This window comes from Typopeltis vanoorti, chromosome 4 (genome assembly GCF_054136105.1).
Source record: "Typopeltis vanoorti isolate ZY-2024b chromosome 4, IOZ_Tvanoo_1.0, whole genome shotgun sequence".
NCBI classification, from domain to species: domain Eukaryota; kingdom Metazoa; phylum Arthropoda; class Arachnida; order Uropygi; family Thelyphonidae; genus Typopeltis; species Typopeltis vanoorti.
In genome coordinates this window covers 33,361,865-33,372,269 of record NC_143552.1, presented here as the reverse complement: position 1 = coordinate 33,372,269, position 10,405 = coordinate 33,361,865, and positions in this window count along the sequence as shown.

The following is a 10,405-nucleotide window of genomic DNA, read 5'->3' as shown; positions in this document are numbered from 1 at the left end:
TGTCAGCTTTGCATTATAACATGAAAAAAAAAAAGTTCTGCTTAACAAAACAGTACCTTTATTGTAAGAAAATAAGTGCTGTCAGTGAACGATGTAGCATGTATTAAGAGGCATCTAAACCTTGTCTCTGTAAAAGATTAAATGAATGCTATCAAAAGACTTCCCGAAAGCAAAACATAAATAGTTTACTTAAGAGTCAGTCTTTGTTGATGTGAATTGCTGATTTCCCGGACTGTTCTTGCTTCCATGGTCACCCTAAACGGACACCATTGTATTCATATTCTTGCTAGTGATAGATGGCTACAGTAAACATCTCCACAAGGATAAATGAAGATTAATGAGGACGCTAAAGCCGGAAACTTCACACCATCTTACTTTTTCCGCCGATGAAAGTTGATACAGAACTATTAAAACGGACAAGGACGTCTTAGGCAACGTGATCATCTCGTTGCCGGCGGGGTGTGTTTCCCTTTCTAAACTCGATATAGCCCCCCGATAACAATAAAGCAATCACGGCTTCTTAAGGTGTAGACATAAAACTGGGTCGCTTAGTGGGACGTGGGCGATGCGAAAGGGGCAAAAGCTGACTGAAGTTTCGTATGTATAGTTGACATCCTGTTTCGGAAGCCTCGTAGCGGAAATCATGTCGAGGTCAGATGTGAAGTCGTAGTGGGCAGTCATGGAGAGGCAAGAAAGATGATGGAATAATAAAACATTGACTTCGTATACAAACATTCCAATGGATGTCTGTCTTGTTCAGATCCTGGTGGAGGCAAACATGAAGCGAGATCGAGGTTGCTGTGCATTCCGCTCCAGTTGCTCCTCTCCCATTTCACGTATACGTTGAAGAATGTGAGGCGAAGGACTAAATTTCATCTCTCTATCTTTCTCCTCCCTCCCTCCTTAGCCTCCACGCTTTCATCCTTTCCCTCTCTAGAGAAATTCGAAGCGTTAGAAGTAAATCATATGAATCCATTAACATCAGAACAACCTATGATATCTGTATTTTTATTTTTTTTCTCGGTGAAATATGAAACAAATGAATATTAATAAACATTTCTGAATGTTTACATTGATCAGTTAAATGTCATGCTTCTAACTTTCTAATGTAAATCAGATTAATTAAACAGCGTGTTCATTTTTCTAATTTAAATGAAAAAAATCACAAATTAAACGAGTAAAGCTACTAAAATTTACAAGCAGAATATCAGTACAAAATTGGTTTTTATATAAAAAAAAAACTTAGTATCGCGTTACAACTTAAATTTATTGAAATTAGTAATTAATAATTATATTTATTATACTGTATGTGTCGATTACTTGATTTTCTTTGTTCAGAACTCGAATTAACTTTATGACCAACGCCCAATAGGCGTTGGTCAAGAATGAAGGGGAATCTCCAAGGCAGGTAGACAGTCCATATTTAATTACCTGAAGTTGCCAATATCAGATAAAACCAGGCTGGACATATAAAGCTTGCCACAAGGACAGCTGGTAGAAGGAAGTGAATGTAACATGTAGTGATTCTTAACTATTCTGACATATGAATATCTTGGAAGAAGGATTATTAAAAGTTGGCCTGACATCTTTCAATAGGATACACAGATTAGTTAAATAACGAAATGGTGCAGTTAGAGAACGTCGCAATAATTTATCTAGTGGAACGAGAATAACAAACAAACTTTGAAATTTTTGTGGTTTAGAACGTGTTTTTTTTCTATCTATGCTTTGCATACATAGAAAAAATATATAATTATTCTTGCCATTAGTGGTATTACTTTATAATAAGTGAGATTTTTGTTATTTTAATATAGACTCGTCAGATACTGAAATAAAAAACAAAACACTAAAATGATGGTTTTTGCACAAAAGTATTTGGCTGACCTAATTATCAATATATCAAGGAAAAACAAATTTACGGAACTCGCAATTAACATTTTTTGATGCCTAGTATGATAACGCGAGTAATCATCCACGATTAGATGAGAGCTGCTACCATTAATTTTTATGAATATTAGAACCTTTTGCCCTTTGGCAGTGGCGGCTGAACTTTGCGGTAGTAATCTTACTCAGACTTAAAGTTGGAGTGATGTGTTTCGCTTCGAGCTATCCTGATTTATGTTACTTGGAGAGGAGAACATTGGTAAGAAAAAGCAAATAACGCGGTTGTATTGCAGTGAAACATGAAAGATCGGCAAAAAACAAAGTACCAAGCAAAACCATATTTTCTATATAGAGTTAAAAACTGTATTAGTCTAAATGGAATTTTTCTGATCGTCATATTTCTAAACTATTCAAGATGTTTGAGAATATAGTATTGAAATTTCCTTCCAAAACATCAAGTACGTAAACAAGCAAATGAGAAGGTTGTAGATATTTTTGAGAAATCAGGAATCCATTTCTTTGTGTTTTATGTGCCTCAAGTTCAAACTTAAGGAATTTTCAGTGATTCGAAAAGGACATAATAATAGGACATAAGAATAGATAAAGATGCGAAATTTTGAAGCAGACCAAGTACCAAGCGAAACCATATTTGCTATATGGAGTTAAAAACTATATTAGTCTAAGTGGATTTTTCTGATCGTCATATTTCTAAACGTATTCAAGATGTTTATGAATTCAATATGGCAATTCAATTAGCCGGCCTGGTTGGCTGAGAGGTAAGCGCACCCACTCTCCAACCAACAGGTCGTGGATTCGAGTCCTGCTGTAGGTGAATGCTTGTGATTGTCTTTAGGTGGGAGATGAATGTTATCTCTTATTGTTATCCAATAAGCGATAACAGTCCCACTTATTGGAGACTTGAAGTGGCTTAAAAAATTCCATATTTTGTCTCTAGAGGAGAGTTTCCGGAATGTCCTATAAGTTTACTAATAACCTTTCGTGTGTGGGAACCATAAAAAAAATGACATGCAATCTAACATTTCTCGCATCTAATGATATTTCTTCCACAAAAAATACGCTATGAAACGGAAAGGAATTTCAACTCTAAGTGTAGTGCAGATGTAACGAACGACTGAGAGGATAAATGTCCAGAAAAGAGGAAAAAAAAAAAAAAAAAAAACGCCCAGTTACGAATTCAGATGGCAAAACCAGTGGTGGAATACATCGTTTCGCAAACAAAATTTAATGTTTTGTTTTAGTTTGCATGCAGATATCTTAAGAGAATACAAACTTAGGCGTAAGTCAATTAATCAGACAAGCGGCATACGTCTAAGCAGATTGATCTGAGGCTAAAATTATACATACGTTACTATGTCCATCAATGCACGTCATCTGTATTATCCAGAATGTCTGTTTTACGAGAAAAAAAAAAGAAAAAGAAAAAACGTGTTTTCGGGAGTCACAAACTCATCCACCTCTGTGAGACATGATGACTGTCATATTCCCTGTTAAGTAAGTCCTTATAAAGATTACTCATATTCTAAATGGATTTCAAACGCAAATATCTTTTCTACAAAAAAAAAGTTATCACTTTAGACAACGTAAACCTTTGGTAACATAATTACCAGAAACATTTGTTATTATTATTATTATTATTATTATTATTATTATTATTATTATTATTATTATTATTATTATTATTATTATTATTAATGTGAAGATCGAAGATAATGACTGTTAATTCACTTCAATGCTCCCCTATGAGCAATTTATAAAGGCAGTTGTTTTCGAACTTGCTAGAGTCGTTTTAAAGCCATTACATAATGGTCTGTACTGCCTCGACCTTTTCCCAGATCTTAACCCGTCTGGCCAGCATGGTGCTATAAGGCCAAATACCTCGCCATGAAGACAATGCAAATGATGAATAAAATAGGAAAATTACATACTGGCTCGTCCGTCGCTCAGCATAAAAAGGGACGCGTCCTGGACTTAGGCAGAGGGTCTAGGTCGAAAAATATACTACAGTCTCCACTAGCTACAATGAGTCCACCTACAGTGCACAATGATGGAAGGATACTAGTAGGAACATATAACTGCAGATCTCACGGGATGATAATAGAGTGGAACAACTGATGAAGGAATTGGAACATATAAAATGGGACGTTGTGGGCCTTTCAGAGATAAGAAGGAAAGAAGAAACTCTGATACGATTAAAAAATGGACATCTACTCTACCACTGTGAATGTGAAAGAAACTCAACTGGTGGTTTAGGATTCCTAATAAATAAAATAATCAAGGACAATGTCCTGTTTGTAAATAAAATAACATCAAGAATAGCTGAACGAAGTCTCTTCATAAATAAAAGATACCAACTGAAAATTATACAAGTATATGTCCCAACTATGGACCATCCAGATGAAGAGATAGAAGATTTCTATGAAACATTAGAATCCACGTTAAATAATTCTACATAATTATAATGAGTGACTTTAATGCCAAATTTGGAAGCAGAGATGACCATCTGAACTCCATCGGTAAATTTGGATTTGGACAGAGGAATGAAAGAGGAGAAAGACTTATTAAATTTGCAGAAGAAAATAACCTTTTTATTATGAACAGCTTTTTTCAAGAAGAAAATCAACCGAAAATGGACTTGGAGAAGCCCAAATGGACAAACTTACAATGAAATAGATTTCATCCTCTCCAACAGAAGATATATAATAAATAATACCGAAGTACTTAATAGATTTAACACAGGAAGTGACCACAAACTAGTAAGGGCAAAAGTATGGATCAACAAAAAATGAGAACTGAATAAGCTCATAAGAAAAAAGTCCAATTTAGTGAATCTACAAAACCACTACCACAATAAAAGCTGTTATAGAGAATCACTCAAAAATGAACTAAAAAAGTTAAACACAGCTACTACCAGCGATGATGCTAATGAAATATTAACAAAATCTATCTTGAATTGTGCACTAGAAATAGGAGGTGTAAAAAGGCACCAAGGAGAGGAAAAACTAAGACAGGAAACCTTAGATCTGATGAAGAAAAGAAGAGATATGAAAAGAGATTTGAATGACATCAATAAAATAGAATATGCAGAAATTTGTAAAACTATACGTAAAAGGATGAAATATGAACTTAGATCGTATAATACCAGGAAAATTAAAGAAACAATAGGAAAAATAGTAATATGAAGGTTCTAAGACGAACATTATCAGTTGGAACAAAGGAAATAGCTGCTGTAAGAGGAAAAAATGGTGAACTTATAAAAAATAGAGATGCAATAATCAAAAGAATTCAGAAATTTTATACTGAACTCTATGAAGATAAAGACCAGGGCATCCAAGAACCATCTATGGATAACTCGAGTGAGGAAGAACATGATGCCCCTGAGATCTTACAAGGTGAAGTGGATATGGCACTGCGGGAAATGAAGAATGGAAAGGCCCCAGGAGAAGATGGAATTATGGTAGACTTCTTAAAACTGGGAGGAAGCCCTGTCATCAAACAGCTGACTAAACTCTTTAATAAATGCCTAAAACAGAGAAAAATTCCGAAAAATTGGTTCTAATATTAATTTTTAAAAAGGGCAATAAGGAAGAAATTAAAAAGTACAGACCTATAAGCCTACTCCCCACCATATATAAAATTTTCACAAAAATTATAAATAATATAATAAAATCTAAACTGCAGGGAATGCAATCCTGTGAACAAGCTGGATTTAGAAAGAATTACAATACTTTGGACCATATTCACACGTTAAGACAGCTCATTGAAAAATCAATTGAATACAATAAACCCTTATATCTGGCCTATATAGACTATGAAAAAAGCATTTGATTCAGTTAAAACATCTGCAACACTAAAAGCACTTGAAACCCAGGGAACTGAGAAACCATATATTGAAACACTAAAACATATTTACAATAATGCCACTTCTGTAATTAAATTATATAAAAACAGTGAAAAGTTCCCAATACAAAAAGGCATCCGGCAAGGCGACACCATATCTCCCAAATTATGTACACTTGCGCTAGAGGAAGTCTTTAGAAGCCTTGATTGGGAAACAAAAGGAATAAATATAAATGGAGAAAGGCTGCATCATCTGAAATTTGCAGATGATATTGTCCTGATAGCAGATAATCTTGAAGATCTGGAAGAAAGGCTAAATCAGCTAAATGATGCCTCCAGAGAAATTGGATTAAAAATAAATAGAGAAAAAACAAAAATAATTATGAATAAATACATAAACCATAAAACTATCAAAGTTGAAAACCATGAAATAGAACAAGTTACTTCATATGTATATTTGGGCCAATTGTTATCCTTTGAGGAGTGCCAAAGAAAAGAGATTGAACGAAGAATTCACCTTGGATGGATGGCTTATGGGAAAATGAGAGCCATATTCAGAAGTGACATCCCTATGAGTCTAAAAAGGAAAGTTTTCGACCAGTGCATACTTCCTGTCCTAACATATGGAGGAGCATCATGGACTTTAACAGAAGCCCTAAACAAAAAGCTGAGAACAACAAAACATCGCATGGAAGAATTATGCTAAAAATAACATTAAGAGATAGGAAGACAAATATCTGGATAAGATCTCAAACAGGTGTCATGGATATTGTAAAATACATTAAACAGGCTAAGTGGAGATGAGCTGGCCATATTTCCAGATGCAGTGACGGGAGATTGACATAAAAAACAACAGAGTGGAGACCAATGGATGGAGCAAGACAAAGAGGAAGACCGAGAAGAAGGTGGAGAGATGAACTGGAACAAATTGCAGGAGTGAGATGGATGGGAGAGGCAGAAAACCGAGTGATCTGGAAAATCATGAGGGAGACCTTCGTCCAGCAGTGGAAAGAACCAGAAGGTTGAAGAAGAAGAAGACCTTCAACTAGCTATTTCTCAATGAAAAAAAAAAGATATATTTAATTGAAGATGTCTCTTGTTATTTGGAAAGAAAGAAAGAAAGAAAGAAAAACTCGCAGCTGTTTCATGAGCTAAATAAAGAACTGTAAATCCACGAAAGCAAAGTAGATAATCAGTTTTTAACGCAAAGAACCAATATAAACGCATACTGATTCAAAATATATTTCTACAGTATATACATACTGCAGAAATATATTTTCAAAAAAAAAATGCACAACATCGACAGATACGAGTACGTTACAGAGCGACTGGGATAAGTATTTTGATATTTCGATTTATAATAATAAATATATTATTAGTATTGTTGTTGTTTTATTTATATATTTATTTTCGTTGTTTATATTTATCTATTTATTTTGATATATGATACGAATTCTTCCCTGGTTGGTGAAAATGCCAACTAAACCTGTAGGTGATAGATGACTTTCAACGTCTAGCTTATTGGAGGCGTGATGTTGGTAATGCTATGTTTCGTCTACAGAATAGAAACACAAGTTTCCGCTCAGATTTCTTCGCATGCAGTGCGATGATGGCCTAGCATGCTAAACATACCGTAATTAATTAACTAGGCAATCTGCGCCTGCTCCATTCAAGGTTCAGCAGTAAGGTGGTTCCGCAAAACAGCTGCTAGATAATATAGGAAACCGAACCTAATAGTGACCCGTTAGGAATCTTCTATGATCAGCGTGCCCTTTGGTTGGAAAGACGTGAGTTCGAATCCTGTCTAGGACGCGAAGAAACTTTCTCAGGGCTTTTCAACTGAACGTGAGTTAGTCGGTCTCATACGGAGATGGAAGAGTTTTTACTCTCGGAAACTCAGGTTTTTCATCCCGTAAAGCAGGAAAACCAGACATTAGAAGACACGTAATTAACAGGCATAATACAGTCATAGCCTGAGTTGCTTCGGCCGTAAAACTAAATAAACCAAACCAGCATTGCTATACTTAAGACTCCATCCATGCTTACACTTGCCAGGTCATGCATGAATGGAGTCCAAGTATAGCAACATACAGGGGCATGTCGCAAAGGGAATATCCAGAAAGGCACTCCTGTGCGAAAGTGATATCCACAGGTAATTCCCTCTACTATGTAAGTTTCCAATATATTACATTAGTGTTGGAAATTTACAAAGAGAACACAATAAATAATAGTGCCTGCGATTAAAAAATATCCCTTATAAAAACCAACAAAATATATCAAAATCTAACAAAACACCGTAAAAAACAACAAAAATGTATGAAAAAAGCCTAAAACAATAAAATTCCTTTAAACACACACACACACACACACACACACACACACACACACACACACACACACACACACACACACACACACACACACACACACACACACACACACACACACACACACACACACACACACACACACACACACACACACACACACACAATGTGCATTGCTTCGCCAACATCCAAGGCATCAAAACACGATGTTGCTCCTTACCGAATCTCAAATCATCCTCTACAACTCACATCAACTATCGTAATTATATCATGCATAATGCCTTCAGTAAGAACGGAAAAAGAATATGTGCTTCTGTCCAATCGCACATTCCATATGAAAGGTTACTGAACCTGTATATGATCTGATCCTGCTCAAGATTTTCTGATTGCATTTTCCCTGTAATGGGTTTTACCACTCTCCTAATTCATATAAACATGCTGACCTGAATAATTATTTATCTCTGAAAGTTGATTTTTCACCCACCAAGAAAGGTAATTCAAACTTGTTTCACCTTCCCTAACTTCGCAGTTCAGGTTGAAATTAAAGCCGAACTATTTGTTATCAATATTTTTTTTCACTGTTTGTTATCTAACATAAATTGCTATCGATCCACAAGAATAGCGAATAACACTTATCATTCTCCAAACACTTCAGAAGATTATTTTAATCAACTCTCCTTCCAAGTACACGTTAGTTCTTCCCTTGTATATCCGGCTTGGCAAATGACTATAACCACGCCCACGTTTACTTTTCTACAGACCGACCTTCTCCCAGTCGGTCAGTCTCAGCTTCGTTTCCTATGACTAAAATGAGGCCAACTGGGATGATCTCCGGGGTATATGTCTCTTTTCAATGATTTGAAACTTTCCGATCGAAATACCGGCTTTGATCAAGGAACAGAAATAATCCTTGCTGGAATGTGAGGTCTTCATTCTACTCCATTCACACATTATTCAAGCCCTTGTTTCCCAAAAAAACAAAAAAACAAACAAAAAATGTGTCAAAGCAGTCCGGTATTGCATTGCACATTCAATGATTCAAGTCAAAACTCCCATCTTTTCACTCAGCCTATACTACAACCCGCAATAACTAAACAAAACAAAAAAAAAAAAACATCAACAAATCCAAAGTACCAAATGGGGAAAAAAAATAAAGGCTTCCTTGTTAAACAGTAGTCGGGTATTCTGGCCCATTAATAAGAATGTTGGGCAGAATGAACTCCTTCCTTATGTCCTCACTTCACATATCTCGATAATACCATGACAACGCACCTAAAGAATATCGCTTCCATCAGTCTTTTCATTGAAACAACTAAGACGCAAATCTCTTCACACCATACCAGCTTACGGCATATTTGCTTTGGTTTTTCGCCAGAGGGACATCACACGTCAATAATCGAAATACTAACGAGTTTCAGCCCAGTTGGTATACCTCCAACTGTGTTGTAAACTTGTACACCACAACTGACGTCCATCCTGTATTGCTAATTATACAAGTTGTCATACTCATCTCCTCCAGAGTCTCAAAAAAAAAATGGATATAAAAGTCAGCCATTAAACTATCTTAGTAAATAAACTATATAAACTAAGTAACTGGTGGAAATAGAGACTATCCAATTAATCAGTGATCAGCCGCTCTCGTTCCACATCAAATCTTCCAGTTAAGCTTATTCAGCTTTGGGCACAAACTATGGAAAAGTTTGGATATCTTTTCAAAGTATTTGATCAATTCTAGCATCATATCTACACTCTCTGATTGAATTTCCTTCACCTCAATAGTAGTTAATTGCTTATTAAAGTAGATGGTTTCCTCTCTTCAGATTTCACTATCAGTGCTTCAGTAATTCAGGATACTATACTTTTGAAAATCATACTTTTCCTACTAAACATTAATAACCTACTCGCACTAAACTGAAATCCTCTCCATAGTTTTGTTGATGGTAATATCTCCATCCCTCTTCTTCACTGATGAATCCTTGAATATTACAAGGCTTCATTGATGAAGTCTTGTAGTATTCAAATAAGTCAAGCTTTGAAATTTTCTTTAACCAATAAAAACTTAAACATTGATCTCCTCACCATTCTCAGGTATGGAAAAAATAATCTAGTGAATTGCAATACTATAAAAACAAAGTCTTATCTTACTTCTAGAAAGAAAGACCTTGCTTAACTCTCCCTCGATAGCTAGTTTTTTCTTCTTGGATGACTTTCATATCTAGCCTAGTCTAGCACAAACACATTACATCGATAGCCTCCTGAATATACAAACACTTGGTATTCTTTTCGTTCAAAACACTACTTCTCTCCTGCAAAAATTCTATAAATTCCAAATTTAC